The 17,197-nt window shown below is 50.6% G+C and overlaps 1 long non-coding RNA gene across 1 annotated transcript in view; it reads left to right on the top strand.

The window, feature by feature from the left end:
* The window catches only part of LOC111823563, a 47,444-nt gene that overhangs the window by 836 nt on the left and 29,411 nt on the right, over positions 1 to 17,197 (top strand). The window lies entirely within an intron of this gene.

Consider the following 17,197-nt stretch of genomic DNA (forward strand, 5'->3'; position numbering starts at 1 on the left):
TTACACCTCTATCCCCGGCTGCAAGCTGGTCCCTCCGTACGCCGGTAATTTTTTCACCGGTGTCCTCCTCATTTTCCTTGCGCTCCTGCAAAATCCCCGGGGGGACCTTGGCAAAATTTTCGTTTTCTGGCTAGCACGGGGAACTGCGATCAGAACCGCAGAGAGGAACCCGCCAGGAGCGAGTGGCACTGCCGTTGGGTGGCCTTGGATCCGCGAGCAACTTCGCGGCTCACGCGTCCTGTGGGCATCCTTTGTGTGAGCCGCACGCAGGAGGCTGCGCTGCAGGGACCGAGTCGCCGCTGCGCTGCAGCTGGAGGCGGCGGAGGTTTGGCAGCCGCCGGTGGGAAAGTTTCCCGGGGAACTTCGCCTCCCGCGCCAGTCCGGGCAGCGCCGGCCTGAAATTGCACGCAGATGCCGCCCCGGACAGATGCGCTTCTTTGTGCTTCTCCGCCGGCATCCTGCGCTGCGCGGTCGAAGGCGGGCACATCATGGAAACCGGTCCGATCAAACGTGTAGATAATAAAACAAATGCCGGACAAATGATATAATGCACCTGGAAATCTCAGCCCCGGCAGCGGGAGGCAGTTCACTAATCCCTTTGCACAGATGAGGGGCAGGCTCGCGAGCTCCCGGGTTACGTGGGGGCAGGAGCGGGGCCCAGCTGGATAGTGGGGTGCTGCTCGTACCTCTAACTAGGCATGTATTTGTTGGGATGCCCTTGTCCTGAGATGACGTAAGGTGCTTAATCACCCCTCAAAGTTATGATTTCTGTCTACCTCTGAGAACTATGTTTTTCTTTTAATTCACTTTAATAGTTTACTTGAAACATTTATATTGTCTTGATGGGTTTGCTTGTAGCTGTATATATACATACATATATATATTTAAAATATTGAGAGAGGGGGTCAATGGGTAAAAAGGGGGGACATCTGTAATACTTTCAACAATAAAGATAAAAAAAGAAAATATTGAATTCTTTCTGTAGGAGGTTTGATAAGAACTCAGGAACTTTTAAGTAATCTACATTGAGAAATACGGGACAAGAGTGATGGCATTAAAACGATTTGTGAAACTCCTTTAAGTAGCTCCAATAAGGAGTTTCTGATTGAACTTTTCTGTAAAGGCATTTTTAAATCTCAGAATGAGTTTATTGAAATTGCTGCGGGACATGGTACCTTCACAAAACCATTATTATGCCGCCTGAGTAGGAGAGGAAACGAACAGGTTTTTGATGTACTTCGGGACCCTGTGGCTTGTTCAGATACCAGGCATTGTGAAATGGGGCATAAAACGAGTGGTAGTAGTTGGTTCCGCAAAATGTTTGTCCCTCTAGCATTTTTTTTTTGCAGATGACTGGCGACTTTCTTTTTCTCAAAGCTTACCTCTAAAATGGGTAGTAGACCTCTACTTAAGCTCACCTTTCCCCCAAATGCCTAGATTGAGGCAAATTTCAATCTCCTATAAGAGGTTAAGGAGGAGGTGCTGGTAAGTTCCTCTACTGGAACCCATCCTTTTAATCTGCTGGAGTTGTCAATTACCAGTCAGAGAATGAATTAATCACAAGAGGGTTGGGTTTATTACTCAGTTCAAATTCCACTGCTCTAGAGTTTTGTCTTCTGAATGCTCATTCCCTTCTGAATGGCTGTAGTTCCTGGTGGGTTTCTCCACGCCTGGACCTCAGATCGCTTCCAGCTGCATTAGCTGAGGTTCTTGTTCAAAATACGGGTGTCTGTCATCTCCCCTCAGAATCAGACTCACGGTGGTGTCATGCTCCCCTCTCACTGAGTATTTCCTAAAACCGTCTCTTGAAGTGGACATAGCAAGTTTTTCGAGTAGCAATGCTTTTTTACCTTAGCTGCTAAGAAAAACTATGACCTTCGAATGTGTGACTACCTGTACTACGCCTTTCCCAGGGCAGACGCCTGGGCTCATCATTGTACCCCCAGTGCCTGGAATAGTGTCGGAGGAGCTCACTTCAGTATTTGTGAGTGAACTACATTGCCGTGAGGCCACATTTTACAACCTTTACTTGTAAAATTGTTTTTATCACTTAGTAGTCACTGATTGTGGAAACAAGAGCCACAAGTACTATACCCCAGTCATTTCCGTGAACTTGATTGGCTCTGAGAGGAGACAACCTTTCCCATGCATAGAACGCTCAAGGTGATGAGCTGGAAAGAAGGCTCCTCCCAACATTTGCTTAGAGACTCAAAATGTAAATTTAAGCCACAGTATAGTGGTAAATTACTATGTTATCACTATGTCAAATGCCACTTTATAAGGTCTATAAGCCCAACATAATGCTATAAGAATTGGTTTCCAAAAATACAGAAAATTGGCACATTTTCCAATTTTGTTTCTTATACTATATGACCATCACTTCCTTCTTTTGGAGTAGGAAGGACTTTCATTTAGTCATCTGACCCCTCAATGCCTCAGTTTTCTCAGTTAAAAATGGGGAGAATAATAAAGTTTACATACTGCTAAGTACTTAAGAGAACAAACTTGTCATCCTTTTAGCTTAATTGTATATTTCAGAGCCAAACTGATAATTTGTTTATGATGATCAGCTAATATCCCTGGTATTTTAAAGAAATGCATGTTTATGGTAGAAAAACTGAAATACAGAAAAGTAAAAAGTTGAAAACTATAAAATACTCATAAGTCCACTACCTGAATGCATATCTCATCAAACATCAAATCTTTTTTTTGTGTGTGTGTGTGTGTGTGTGTGTAGTTTTTAATATATAATTTTTTTGTAACAAATATGGGCTTTTGCTATACACATTTATAATTATTTCTAGCTTTTTGCTTAACATCTGAATCTTTCTGTGTCTGTATTATCAGTTACAATAGTTTAGTAACTGAACATTCCATTCATTCCATTGTGTGGAGCTTGGATAACTTAAGCAGTTTATTTTTGTTATACATTAGTTTACTCCCCTGCCCCCACTATTTCCAATAACTCAGCAGTGACTCTCCACCCCTACACACATCTCTGCTCTGTATATACTTGTGAGATTTTTATCCTTAGAGAAGTTTCTAGAAGTGGATATGCAGGATCAAAATACATGCTAAGTTTTAAGGATTTTGATACATATTTCCAATTTACCACTTAGAAAAGTTGTAGCAGTTTATATTCTTACTGTGGTGTGTGAGTTTGGTTTCTCTCCCCAATCCTTTTCTCGGAATGATTTAGCCAGTGACAGACCTAGTGAATGATTTTTATCTTTAGGAAGAAGAATGGGATATTAATGTAACCTGTCTAGTAGTGTGCGGTGGAAAGTCAGAAGATTCGTTCCCTTATAAGAGTGGTAGCCAACAGTTATCAAGTCTTTGTGCAGTTAACTCAGTTTCAGAAAACTCTCATGCTTTAGATCAGTGGTTCTCAACCTTCTGGCCCTTTAAATACAGTTCCTCATGTTGTGACCCAACCATAACATTATTTTCGTTGCTACTTCATAACAGTAATGTTGCTACTGCTATGAATCGTAATGTAAATATCTGATATGCAGGATGGTCTTAGGCGACCCCTGTGAAAGGGTCGTTCGACCGCCAAAGGGGTCGCGACCCACAGGTTGAGAACCGCTGCTTTAGATGCCTGTACCTTGGAGCCGAGGCTCGAGCAGTGCAGTCCCTTAGAGCCAGCGAGTAGCCGCACAGAGTTGTCCCTCCAGGGCCCGGGCCTCATGCTCACAGTGCTGGGCCGCCTGCTTCCCGGCCTGCTTTGTGGGGATCGGGCACTTCTTCCATTCCTGATTTCTGTTCTGGAACGGCCTGGAGGTTCCCTGGTAAGTATTAATTTATAAATTAGGTGGAGCACAGGCTTGTCTCCCTCTTGATCAGTAGCTAGTCCCATAACTTAGCTCTCAGGTCAGCCTCTTCCACTGTTTAGCATTCAGCTCTCAGAGCTGGGTGTCCACCGTGTCGCGGTTTTCCTGAAGCGCCCTGCATGGCAAGCAGGTCCCGGTCTGGGGACGGCCAGCGGGACTGGAGCGGCCGTGGCTGTGGAGTGCACTTGCCTGGAGACTGACCTCGTACAGGAGTGTGACCGGAGACGGTGGGCGGCTGCCGCATTTCTGCCTTCCCCGGTTTGGAGGCTGAAGTGGCCTGTGGCAGCTCAGTTCCGGAATGCGAGGGCCTGGCTGGAGCGCTGGCCCAGACCCACTGGGAGATCAGGGCGAAAAAGACTCGTTAATAAGTAATTGTTTATTAATAACAGATCATTGTGTTCAAAGAGCATCCATGCTTTGTTACTAATGTCTGCAGTCCTTTAACAAGGTGAATTTCAAGCACATTCATCTGAATGAACTCACCAGTGCTCTTCTGACCTTTTTCTGGTAAAATGCATGATTGGCAATTTATCTTACCAGCTCACTGCCCAGAGAGAGGTTGGTGGAAGGGTTTTGGCTCCAGCTCCCTGGCCTGAGTTCGTCTGTGCTGCCGGCTGTTCAGGCCTTTCACCAAACCCCTGCTCTCTGTGAGGTCAGGGCTTCCCCAGGGCGTGCCCAATGGCACCGAATGCGTTTCTCTCCTAGGGGAAGGCGAGAGCCAGGAGCCCAACTCTCAGGATGTGACTGAGATTTGGGTTCACCTGAACTTGAATGTGAAAACCACAAGGTCATAGCAGTTGATCAGTTTTGGGCTTTTGAATTCTTGGTGGTTAAAATGAACCCTCCTCTCCTGGGTACAGGAGGCGGTGTTTTTGGTGCCGTGGCTTTGGGGAGCGTTTCCACTTGTTTCTCTGCGGCGGTGGTTTTGTTGGTCCTGCGGGTTGTTGGCAAGTCCTCTGGTGTCCGGGCGTGCGTGCAGGACGCGGATGGCTACCGCTCATGGAGTGAGGGCTGTCCCTGGCTTCACCCAGCCTAGTGAAGGAGACCCCGGCTCTTACGATGAAAGGGTAGAAACAAGATGCTATGGGAGCCATTGATTTTGGGCGTGTGTGTGCGCACGTGTGCATGCAGGTATAGGGCTGATCACTTCTCTCCAAGACAACTTTCTGGAGCAGTTTTAGTGTATGAAGAGCGGTGTGTTGTGCTGTAAGCTATTTTATAAACAACACCCCCATTCCTTTGCGTTGTCTATAAGTCTCTTCATTGTGAATCAGTGTTTTTTAAAAGTCAACCGCTTTCTGCTGTAAACGTAAAATAATTGATTTTATTTTTGCCGTTTTAGCTCACCAATAATTGATTTTAAAAGCAGGTACGCTTTCAGTTTTTGGAATGATTGGAAACTCAGCAGCTCCTTTCTTGCAGAACCGGAGCAGGACATTTGGTCACGGACATATGAAAGCTGTTAGCTAGCAATGAGAGAAACCTGAAAAATGGATGAAAAGACCCAGTGCCCTTCCTGGTATAGAGCAAGTTTCATTTCTCCTCTCTCTCACTTGTAAATAATAATAATAAACATTATTAATGTTACTTATCAATAATTAATACCACATAAATTCAGTAAATAGGAATACATTTTCTTAGGTGGCACTGCTTGTTTCAGACACCGAGTGTAGTCACTTCAGTTGCCGTTTTCATATTCTTTACGTGACGAGTGAAGTCGTGGAGGGCGAGGCTCGGTGGAGGGGAAGCTCGGTGGAGGACAAGACTCGGTGGAGGGTCTGCTGGGATGTCGGCCCCGGAGGGCAGGAGCCACCTCGGGTGTTCCCTGCCTTTGCCCAGGACCTGGACGGCCTGGCGCACGGCACTCAGCTGCTCCTTGTTGGTGTTGAATGGATTGGTGTTGGAGGACCTGGTTGTCTGGAGGCCAGAGCCACCCACGTGCAGTGACCATGGGCTACAGAGCGAGGGGGAAGGAGACAGGGCGGCGGCCTTTACTGGGAATCAGGGAACGAGGAAGCTGATGTGAGTTTGAGCGTCGGGGCGGTGGGGGGGTCCCCTGGTTTGCTTTTGTGTAAGGAGGTCGCTCTGGTGTCCTGTGGGAGTGGTTGGTGGGAGAGCGAGAGGGAACTGCTGAACGGATCCACTTTCACTTCTCCGTGCGGGTGAGCATTCCCGCCCAGCCCTCGCTTCCTTCCCACGACGATGACACCATTTACTCTTTGGGGTCTCGGATGGCGTGAGATGAACAGCGATTTGTGTAAACTTTCCGAGTTTCTGAGGAAGAGAAAACCCCATAAACGACTCGTATTATTTATCAAATAAAATAAAACAATGTGAAATAATGATGAGGAATTATTTAACTTTTTAACATTAAATTAGTTGAGGTTGTGAATAGGAGAGATGTTCTGTTTACATATCTTGGTGAACGTAACATTAAATATACGGAAATGAATTTTTAAAGGAGCGGTTTTATGAATGGAGTGTCCACAAAGCTGCTCACTGTGGGAAGCGCGTTCTAACCAGTGTCCGGGGAGGCCCTCCTGCAGCACGTGTCACCCCGCATCCCTCCCTCAGCTCAATCACTTCCAACCGCAGTCCTGGCTGTCGGTGTTGCTTTGATCTCGGTGAACGGAGTGGTGTTGCGGTTGTGCTTGGTGATTTATAAGTGTCCTCCTACAGAAGCAGTTTATTGAAGAAAACGTTTGGGAATACAGAGAGGAAAGGAAGCAAGGCTGCCCAGCGTCTCTGTCCAGCGATGATGACCGCTCGTCCCTGGGAGGGGCAGCCGTTAAGTGACCCGCAGGGAAGGGCTGGGAAGGGCGGTCCCAGGGATGGGCCAGGAAGGCCCAGTCAGCCCAAACGCTGTGGCCCTGCCAGGCACGTCCTGTCCTACACTTTCTAGTTCTTCAGAAGAAGCAGGAGATTCAGAAATCTCCTGGGTTTCATGTGGGTCACAATTCTTATAAACACCCTGGGGGGCAAACCAAGCACACCGAGGGTGAAGCAGTCTTCGTGGCTCCCAGTTGATAACAGCTTTGGAGCCTTTTCCGCCTAATGCAGGGGGTGCAGTTACCAGCGCTGGCGGCCCCCGCCTTCTCCTGGCCGCTGCGCCCGTTGCCTGCTCCCTCACTAGTGTTGGCTAAAGCCATCTCACACCAATCTTCTGTTTGCTTTAACTCGCAGTGTTTGGTACTACCAGTGAGTTTGAACATTTATTAAATGGTTATTGACCTTACACACATTACTTGGCAACCAGCCACCTTACCTTGCTAGAATCCTTAGTTCCGGTAGTGTATTGCTCATTTATTCAATGCTTCTCCACATTTGTAACATAATATGAGTGCCGCATTAGTACTGGTAATTAGGACTAATGGCAGGCACCATCCCCCCAGGCTGAGGGCACGCGGTACCTGACACACCTGTACGCACTTACCGCTCTGCGGCTGGACGCTCGCTCTGAGTTGCTCAGTGGCTGGTGATGTTTGAGTGCCCATTGCTCTAGGCATCTGGCCTTGAACCCAGACAGAATCTCAGCCTTCCAAGACCTTACAGTCTTTTCACATTTGTAAAAGATAATTATTTCTAGAACTTACCATTTATTTTTCATATCTTTATTGACATGAACTCCCTAAGCAGCGGTGAATGCTAGTTACCCTGTCATCTCTTAAATTCAATTTCATTCTCTTAAGTTCTGTCAAACTCCAGACTCAGCAAAAGTCTGAAAGGATTTGGGGACAGTTCCTTATGCTGGTGATGAGAAGACCAAGGTCAGAGCTGCGACTGTGCAGGGGGACTTGGGGAGCATCTGTCTGACCCCCACGAATCCCTGAACTGTCCTTTAACCCACACATTCACTCCCTCGAACTCCTCCCCACAGAAGATGCAGGGTCTGAACCAGGTGCGAGGACTTGGCCGAGCAGCGTCCCTTTGCCGGATCTGAAATGGGCCCGAGACAGGGATTGGGCCTGGACGTGCTCACGGGCCATAAGGGAGCGAGCGGCATGGGAGTGCCGGCAGTATGTCCTGCTGTGTGTGGGGCAGAGAAGGGCGGTGTGTGGGTGGAGAGAAGAAAGCGTGCATCTGGAGAGAAGCGGAGAGAACCCTGCCTGAGTGTCCGGACCTCCCCGGGCCTGGCTGCATTTCACCCCACTTCCCTGGACACCCCTCTATTCTGACTCCTTCCTTCCCCGTGTTTCCCGCTCAGGGTGGTTTCTGTCCTGGGATGTAAGTGCTCATTCTCACACTACAGTCTCTCGATAACCCTACCTTGCCTCTTTTATTTCTTGACCACTGATGAGGAAGTTGTGAATTTATTATTTTTTCTGCATAACAACAATCAGAGTTAAGGGTAGCAAGAAGCACAGAGGCACGCAGACTTACTCTAATGTAGGAACTCGTGGTTGTATTGGAAGGGCCGTCCTGCAGGTGTGGGCCCTGCCTCTGGCCTCTCTTACAACAGGTCAGATCTCTAGCTGCGGGCCAACAGGAAGGAAGATATTTTGAATTTACTTTCACATGTCCTCGAATTTTAGTGGTGTTATTTCCCTTTACATACATACAACTTTTTGACCTCATACAAAACATGATCCTAAAAAAACACACAAAACAAACAAACAAAACATGATGCTAAGGACACTTACAATGTACAGTATGTGTGCGTCTGTAGGGGTGAGTTTGCGGTCTGTTCAAGTGTGCCTGTCCGAGCCGCTGACACCAGGCTCTCCACTTGGATTTCTAAATGTCAGGAAATGGAATTGTAGTGCAATCTCCCCGGGGTAAGCGTGCTCTTAGGTTAGCTTTCTGTCTCCTGGCAGCGCCATAAAACACAGTGCCGAGTGTGAACAGCCCACTACCCCACGGAGCTGGGTGGGGAGGGGAGGAAAGGAAAGGGACAGGAAGAGAAGGGTTGTAGGAGAGAGCGGACAGAGCTCAGTGCCGCCGTTTCCTTATTCATCATTGTATTTGTCTGAACGTTTCACTTGCAAGTGGAAAAAGCACCAAGTGTTTTAAGAAAAATGGAAGTGTTGACTCTCATACCTGCTAAGTCCGAGGGCTCTGACAGCCTGGCTGGTCAGGCGCCTGGACTAGTCACCAGGGCCAGGGGGAGGCAGGACTCCTATTGGCTGTGTGGGCCTTTGGGTCCACCTTTTGTCCCAGCTGGTGAGGTCAGTACCTAAACTCCTGGAATTCGGAGAGGGAGAGGGGGGTCAATTACAAGAAGCAAGGATTCTGGGCAGACAAAACGCATGTCCCACACACTCACCCTATATGGTGCTCCTGTGGGAAGGGGCTGATGGTGATCCTATTTTTCCTTCCTAAAATTTGTTTTTATTGATTTCAGAGAGGAAGGGAGAGGGAGGGAGAGAGAAACATCAGTGATGAGAGAGAATCATTGATTAGCTGCCTCCTGCATGCCCCCCACCGGGGATCAAGCCCGAAACCCAGGCACGTGCCCTTGACCATGAATCAAACTGACCTCCTGACCCCTGGTTGATGCTCGATCACTGAGCCACACCAGCTGGGCATTTTTTATCCATTCAGTGAAAGTTTATTGAGCACCCAATATGTGCAGGGCGTTGTGTTCGGTTCTGCAGCTTTGAAGTGACAGAATTGTGTGTCTGTGTAGGAACTGACTCAGGCCCCTCGCTGGGCTTCTTAATCTCAGGGTCGCCGGGAGCCGCTGGGAGAACCGCCCGTGCCATGGACCAGCTGGAGCTGGAAGGGGCCAGCCTTCCCGCAGCCACTCGCTTTGCTTTAAGTTGGGCTCTAGGAAGACAGCAACCTGGCCTTCCTCAGGGGCATGGCCGGTTTAACTTTTGTCCTAAGAGGCCGGTAAGAGTCGGCGGGAGCGATACGTTGTGCTGGTTTTTAAAGTGTGATCTGCAGCGTATTTGTTTCACACCTTTGAGTACAGCAGTTCCCTCCAGATACTAGCCCTGGGCCTTCTTCCTTCTGCCCCAGCGGCAGTTCCTCCTGGTTCACTTCCCTCTCGCTGCAGCTGGGCCTCGGGCCGATGACTTCAGCTCTTTCCTGGTTCTGCTGTCCTGTCCTTCTAGCCTGCCGCCTCCATCGCGGACCAGCCCAGCTCTGTCTGTTTCCTGTATTTGTGCTGCTCACAGCTGGAGCGGCCACCCCATGGGCTTGATCCCTCCTACTCACTGTGCTCTGCTCTGTCCCTCCGCTTCTCTCCCTCCCGCAGCCCTGGACTGACCTCTGCCCTTCCCTCGCGCCTCCCGCCCTCCTCAGGCCGCAGGACCTGGCTCTCAGGAGTGAGTCTGCCTCCCGTGGGGGTCGCTGCTCGCTGCCGAGGTCGCGCGTGTAGGTGTCTCACTCGCTCTTCCTCTGGGCTTCTGGAGGTAAGGGGGAGGAGGAAGAGGTGTGTCCCGCCCCCTGGTTCTAGGTGCTGTCCTTGGCCGTGGCCTCTGGGACTTGGCGCCATTCTCTGGGGCTCCGTCCCTTCGGCTGCACCACAGCTGTATCCTGACGGCTGCCGCGTGTGGTGACAGGTCCCTGTCCTCACTCCCGATTTTACCGGGGCAGACACCTGTCCCTGCCCTGTCACATCAGTAAATGGCCCAGCTGTGGTCAGCGCTACAAAGAAGGCCCTGATTGGGGGGTAGAGTCCAGGGAGACGGCACAGGTCCGTGGGGCCTGAAGAGGGGGGGAGCTGGCACGGCAGGGAGAGCAGTGGTTTCCAGGCCGCGGCCAGCACTCGCAGGCTGGGGCCTCGGGACCACAGTGTCCCTGAGAACAGAGCCACGCAGCGGCCACGAGAAATCGGAGAGGGAGGTAAGTCCAGACCACGCAGGGCCGTGCAGGCTTGAAAACAGGTGTGAGTCCATCCAAAGCCCCGATCTGAACTCTGCTAATCTCTGTCCCCCGCTCCTGCGTCCTGTCCTCTGCTCCTTCCTTCACATCTGCCAGGTTTGTCTCACTTGACACTGTGCCCTCTCGGGCTGTTGGCATCTCATGTCTTCCTCTCATAGCCACGTTTCTTGAAAGAGTGGTCTATGTTGGCTGTCTTTGTTCCTGTTACCTGTGGCAAAGTGGAATGGGGAAACTGAGGCAGATAGCTGAACAAAGTGGCCGAGCAGTTTACAGCCAGATAATGAACCTCAAGGTCTCAACCTTACACACTCCAGACCACGCTAGGGCAGTCCGCTGTGGTTCCGGTCCTTGGGTGCCTCTTCAGTGACATTCTTTGAAGGTGAAACTGACAGAGAATGATCTATATGCTCTCTTTGTTGTTGTTAATCCTCCCCAGAGGATATTTGATTTTTAGAGAGTGGAAGGGAGGGGGGGAGAGAGAGAGAGAGAGAGGGAGAGAGAGAGAAACATTGATGTGAGAGAGACACATCGATTGGTTGCCTCCCGCATGTGCCTGACCAGGGCCAGGGATTGAGCCTGCAGCCGAGGTACAGTATGTGCCCTTGACCAGAATTGAATCTGAGACCCTTCAGTTTGCAGGCCAGTGCTCTATCCAGGGCTGATGCATCAGCATATTGAAGGACACACCTAGAGAGCTGATAAATATTCTGTTGAGATCCTCCCCAGACTGCCCCTAAAGTTCCCGCCTTTAGAAAACATAAAAACCCTTAAGACAAAGGACCCAGTGCTGCTCTCTAGAGCACGCGCATGCCTTCTTCCTTCACGCTGTGTCTTTGCTGCTCTCTCCTAAGCTCCCAGGGCCCCCGGAGACTTGCAGCCAGGGGCTCTGTGGGCGGCAGCAGCTTGTCCTGGGCCCACCCCCTGACCCTGTCTCCAGGGGCCTGCTTTTGCCTCTGTCACTGGCTTCCTGAGTCCGCACAGCCCAGCTGGTCCGTTTCTGAGCAGCTGCTGGGATCTTCTCGTGAGTGTACTTTCGCCTCGCATGCTAAGCAGCCTCCTCTTGTGCTGGAGTTCTTGGCTCTGAGTTCTTTCTGTGCTGAACTCGGGAGCCGAGAGCCGACGTCGCCCGTGAAGTTCTGCCCCTGCCCCTGCCCCTCCATTGTTTTCCATGCAGTTGTTTCTCGACCTTTGCGTGACATTCAGCACATTCTTCTCTGGAAACACTTGCCTTGGGTGGCTTTCTGTGCCTCATACTCTGTGTTCCTCCCGCTCCTACATCTGGGACTTCTCCGTCTCCACCGAGGAATCCTTATCCATTCGTGTCGCCGTCCCTGGAGAGCTGCCTTTCCGACCCTCTTGTCTCCCAGGACAGTCACCTCCACCCGCAGAGTTTAGCTCCTGGAATAACCCCGTCACCTTGGCCCCCCTGGGGCTCTGTCCTTCCTTCTGCGTCCCAGCTCTTCGCCGCCTGCCGCCTTCCTGGGCTCCTCACACTCGGCGTGTCTAAAGCATGGCCCGCCGCGGCCTCTTTCTCGGCCTGTATCCCATTTTGGTGGATGATCGTGTTGTCTAGCCTTTTGCTCACTCAGCGACTTGTAGCACCTGCTATAGACCCCTGAGGTGTCACAGGAAAATAGGGGTTGATCTTTGTCTCTGGCTCCTGACACAGAGGCCCTAAGTCCCTGGGAATTTCCTGATGGTAGGAGTGTCTGTGATTCCGATGAGCCCTGTAGACGGTGCCTGAGATTCTGCTAATGAGGCGACTTTCACCCCCTCCCCACCTGCCACCAGCACCTGGGAGGGAGGGGGACTGGAGATTGAGTTCAGTCCCATGGCCAGGGATTCACTCACATGCCCACATGAGGACCCACAGAGAAGTCCTAGGGCAGCGAGGGGGAGGGCATCTGGCCTGGTGGGCAGTTAGGCACAGGGGAAGGTGGGCAGCGGCACTGCACCGAGGACGCGAGGCCAGGGAGCCGTGCCCGCCCTCCCGCACTGGCTCTGAGTCTCTCCCATCTGGTGTTCACGGGTGTGTCCTTTCCAATAAAGTGTGATCCCTGGTGTAGCGCTTCCCTGACCTCCGAGTCGTTTCTAATGAATGATTGAACCTGGGGGCAGGCGTGGGATGCCTCCAATTTGTAATCTGCCTGGCAGATGTGCTGGTACCTTGGGGATCCTCAGGGCTTGTAGCTGACATCGAGTGGGACTGAGCCCTGCCACTTGGCGTCTGCATTAACTCCAGGAGCTGGTGGCAGAGAGCTGCTGGTAGAACTCAGACTCTGACCGTGGGGTGTCTAGATATCTATACTCAGCCATGGGTGCAAATGACATTTCTGTTTGTGATGGACCACTTGTACGATTCTGAAAAATTCCCATCACCTAGTGATGTCATGGTAGTGCAGTTCGTGGTGATGCTGGTGTAGACGAACCTGCTGTGCTGCCAGTCAGTCGTGTAAAAGCACAGCACATACCTTGTGCACAGTACATAAAGGCACAGCACATACCGTGTGCACAGTACATAAAGGCACAGCACATGCCGTGTGCACAGTACATAAAGGCACAGCACATGCCATGTGCACAGTACATAAAGGCACAGCACATGCCGTGTGCACAGTACATAAAGGCACAGCACATGCCGTGTGCACAGTACATAAAGGCACAGCACATACCGTGTGCACAGTACATAAAGGCACAGCATATACCGTGTGCACAGTACATAAAGGCACAGCACATACCGTGTGCACAGCACATAAAGGCACAGCACATACCGTGTGCACATCACATACCGTGTGCACAGTACCGTGACTGGATAGTGACATGAACGCCTGTTACTGGTTCTGGACTTACTGTACTGTTTATCGTTACAGTGTCTGCCCACTTAGTGAAGGAAGTTTGCTGTAAACAGTGGCCGTGTTACACGGGAGGCAGCTCCTGCGTCTCCTGTTTACGAGTCTCTTGATAGCATCGTGGCCTCTTGTGCTTCATTTACTCTCACGTTGTTTGCACAGCGACGCGCTCCAGGCTCAGGGCCTGGGAGCGGGCTAGACCACGCCGCCTGGGTGTGGCACAGCTGTGTGTCCTAGGTTTGTGCTCAGGGCACTCTGGATGTTCTCACACTGACGATGTGCCTAACGACTCATTTCTCGGGACGTATCCCCATGGTTAAGCGCCGTCGTTAAGCGCCGCCGGACGGTATAGCCTGGACTCAGTTCCTGTCCCTAAGCCAGAGGGGGGGACAGGCAGTGGCAGCTTCGCCACGCAAGCCTGGCTCCTCGCTCCGACCTGCAGGTGCTGCTGGAGTCCGGCAGTCCTGCCTCTGAGCTGTCTTTTGATTCATTCCTTTCTTCCTGTCCCCATTCGTAGTCCAGACGGCATCCTTTTCCACCTCCCTGCTTTGCCGTGTGGCTGCTGCTTCCTGCCTGGTTCCCCGGTGCCGTGGGTGTTGCCTCGGCATTGGCAGAGGCGCGTTCAGGTGCTGCCTCGGCGGCATCCACCCTGTGTCTTCCTCTCCTGCGGCCGCGCTCTCGGACTAGCATCAGGGCCTCGGACCTGTGCCGCCCAGTCATGGAGGACGCAGGGGCGCTGCTTTTTTTTTTAATAATATATTTTATTGACTTTTCACAGAGAGGAAGGGAGAGGGATAGAGAGTCAGAAACATCGATGAGAGAGAAACATCGATCAGCTGCCTCCTGCACACCTCCCACTGGGGATGTGCCCGCAACCAAGGTACATGCCCTTAGTCGGAATCGAACCTGGGACCTTTCAGTCCGCAGGCTGATGCTCTATCCACTGAGCCAAACCGGCTAGGGCAGGGGCGCTGCTTTGTGTGCATTTAACAGTCTATTTGTCAGATTAGAAATTAAAACTTGAGAAATTTATAAAAATATTTATTAATTTATTGAAATTGTCTGTAATAAACCCATTTCATGCTTATGTAAATAGCAGTTTTTAAATGAAAGCTAACTGTTTTACAAAACAAAAAATACTTAGTGAGAAGAGAGCCTTCATTGTACATTTTTGTAAATTTCTGTACTGTCTGGCTGAGTAGAAGCGGCTGGATTCTCGCGTCTGCCCCGCGGCCAGTCTGCTGCAGGATGTTTCGGTGGAGGTAGTTGAAGGAAATCTGTCCTCACAGATAGGTAGTTGGAGAAAGCAGGAGTCTCGTAATGGCACTTTCAGAGAATGGTGGGTATTCTTTGATAATATACCAAAATTTAAACTGGCGATTTCTTAAGGGTTAGTTGCAGTGTGGAATCTGAAGTGACATTAGTGAACTTTTCCTATTCTCTTACAATAAAATCCATTGACCCATCTTGCAATTTGAGTGGATATCTTACCCAGGGTGGTTTCTGCAACGTATTGGTTGGTTATTTGGGAAATATGGTTCGCTGAGTTCTGTAGCTCCTCCAGATACATTTGACTAAACAATATCACAAAGCCCTATGCTAATGCCCCCACTTATCTTATTAGAAAATTCACAAATGGCAGAAACAACTTTCCCAAATTTATAATTTTCACTCAAAAGCTCAAATTTTATCATTAGCATCCAATGCTGTGAGTTGTTTTTCTTGAAGCAACAGGTTCACTGCATGAATGAGCCACCGCCTGCCGAGCACTCAGGCCTGAAGAGCCATGGTTTTCGGGTGCTGTCCTCCAGATAGGAATCGTTTCCTGAGAAAAACGCGAGTTCAGCTCGCAACCCTGTTGCGCAAGTGTCTCCTGAGTCATCAGTCATCACTGGCCCGCCGTGCGGTGCCCGGGCCTCCTTCCGCTCAGTCACAGATTAAACACGCGCAGGGCTGGGGTTTAATGAAGCAGTAATACTTTTTGATGACTCATCAAGGACATTCTGAAGTGAAACTTTTTTTTCCAAAATACATTTTTATTGATTTCAGAGAGGAAGGGAGAGGAAGATAGAGAGAGAAACATCAATGATGAGAGAGACTCATTGATCGGCTGCCTCCTGCTCGCCCTGGGGATGGAGCCTGCAACCTGGGCACGTGCCTGTGACCTCCTGGTTCATAGGTCGACACTCTACCACTGAGCCACCCTGGCTGGGCCGGAGTGAGACTTGTTAAATGAGTGTGTGGCAGTGAAGAGTCCAGTGCCCAGCAGTACAGTTCGGCACCACTGCTAAGGTGGCAGCAGTTTTGCCCGCCCTGGTGTTGGTGTCAGTGCCAGTGTAAAGACAGTGAACGGGAACCAGTGCCTGCCTCTGACTCTGATAATAACTTTGACCTTCCAGACCCCTGAAAGGGTCTTGGGAGCTGCAGGGGTCCGTGGGCCGCACTGAGAATTGCTGCCTCACAGGTTAAAGCTTGAACCTGTGCGCACAGTCAGTCCCTGCCACCTGCCCATTTTGTTCTTCTCTTCCGTCTGCGCCTCCCCTTCCTGACTCCGGTCACCTGCATCTCCAGCTGTGGTCCTGCGTCCCGTGCACGTACCTCCACTTTCCATCGTCCTCCACCTCGATGCTCCTTCGCCCTCTTCTGTGTCTCCAGCCTGTCCTACCGTCTAAGCCAGGGGACGTCACTGTGGTGCCAGTTCCCGCCCCAGCGGTTAGTCACTTTCCCCTCCCAACCGCCCCTCCCAAACTTTTGCCTCGACCTCTTTGCATCTGCTTGCTAGGTCCCTGTGGCTGCAGTTGTCTCCACAGCCCTGCCCTGACAGGAAGGCGCTGCTTAGCCCTCAAGTGACCTAAACTCACGCGTGCCCATGTGCGGAACCGTCTTAGCCCCAAGTAAGTGAGACGTGAACAGGCAGGGAGTGGCGTCGATTCTGGACCGTCTCCTCCATCAGAAATGCCATGAGAGTTAGGTCCAGCCGGAGGAACCAGCTGACTCCCCAGTGACCATGAACGACACCCATTTCCTCGTCAGGAAGCTCTCCTGGGGTTGTCTAGCTCCTGGGTACCAGAAGCCCAGTTCAGCGGGTTAGTGACCTTGAAGGGGAGTAGCAGAGGGTGCTTAGCTCCTGAAAAGGATGTTTAGAATGACTTTGGAGTTACCTGACCCACGCCCAGCGCCCTCCGCCTCCACAGGAATGTGGGCGTGCCCGTGTACGAGGCCTTCACGGTCCCGTCTGAACTCTCTTCCATGTTCCGGAGCTGGATGGGAAGCACCCTTACGTTATGATGAGAAGTCAGCACCTCACATCGGCTACCATGTGTAGTAAAGAAAACATCACCAATGGCGTATGGGCAGCCGAACTTAAATAAAACAATTCGCATCACCACAAAAGTACATAGGAGCGTTCTAACCTTATGGAATGACATCCGGCATAAACGAGCATTTATGAGGGAGGCGCACTTCAGGGCTTTAGTCTACCTTTTAATTATAGAAGGAGCAGGAATTGTTTCCAAAAGATTGCTCTAGAGATGGCCGGAAGTTCCTTCAAATTCTGAGGTCCCCTACACTCCAGGCAATTGCAGCCATGCTAGCTACATCCGGCAGTTATGCCTGTAATTTGTGCTCAGAAATAATTGTGTTCATATTGGCTTTATTATGAAATACATTACCTTCTAGATTTCTTCTCGA

This window comes from Myotis lucifugus, unplaced genomic scaffold, assembly GCF_000147115.1.
Source record: "Myotis lucifugus unplaced genomic scaffold, Myoluc2.0 scaffold_557, whole genome shotgun sequence".
Taxonomy (NCBI): domain Eukaryota; kingdom Metazoa; phylum Chordata; class Mammalia; order Chiroptera; family Vespertilionidae; genus Myotis; species Myotis lucifugus.